Source organism: Rhagoletis zephyria, unplaced genomic scaffold, assembly GCF_001687245.7.
Source record: "Rhagoletis zephyria isolate East Lansing unplaced genomic scaffold, Rhagoletis_zephyria_1.1 Rzeph_scaffold_02310, whole genome shotgun sequence".
NCBI lineage: Eukaryota > Metazoa > Arthropoda > Insecta > Diptera > Tephritidae > Rhagoletis > Rhagoletis zephyria.
This window is the reverse complement of record NW_016159394.1, coordinates 58,461-59,347: the sequence shown is the minus strand read 5'-3', so window position 1 is coordinate 59,347 and position 887 is coordinate 58,461.

The following is an 887-nucleotide window of genomic DNA, read 5'->3' as shown; positions in this document are numbered from 1 at the left end:
AGTAGCAGATGGCTGCATAAATCAGCATGCACTGTGATGATTTAAAAAAGTGTGAGTAACTATCGTAGATATATGAATGTTGATATTTGAAATTGAGCATGTTTATTAGTCACTAATGTTAAATAAATATTAACGTACGTATATATAGTGAGTTTGTTTATCAAGTCGCTTAGTCTAAAGTAATTTGAAGAGTGAACCTCCGCGTCATTCGATTGTATTACTTCCAGAATCCTTCGTAGTTCATTAAGTTACCAAGTTTTACATAATCTTCTTTAATTTCAGTAATGGTAAAAAGCTGTCATCTATTACTTTAGAATCGGGAATTTAATATGAAATCTGTGTATGAATGCGATTTCCGTGATGGGCTAGCAAGAAAAAAATTCTGAAATTTTTAAGTACGAAAAATATTTTTTAAGGATTCCGTTAAACGCGTGAAATAAGTAACTTCGAAATTCGATCTTCGGACATTTCAGTAAAGGTTCCGAGATTTTCGAGACATTTTCGTTTTTAACGCAATACTCGTAATTAAATTTAAAATTTTCATTTTAGGCGTTTTATAGCTCAAAGTATTTGACTTACTATTACGAAACTAAAAATTAACTTTGATTCTCTAATACTTTGGAAAGGCAGGTCCCGAAATCTTGTGGTAAGAAAAATGCATATATGTCTTTCAGTTTAATTTTAAATAATAAAAATAAGGAAATATCTAGCATCTTCCGATTAAATATTTTTTTGTTTGGCTGTTCATTTTAATCTTAATGAAACATAAAAAAAGCGCTTATTTCATACAACGTATTTAAGGAAGATTTTCGGAATTTGCGGAGGTGCGGGTTGTATCGGGAGTGGCGAAAAGGGATTTTGGTGACGTCCGGCTCAAAAGACTCCTG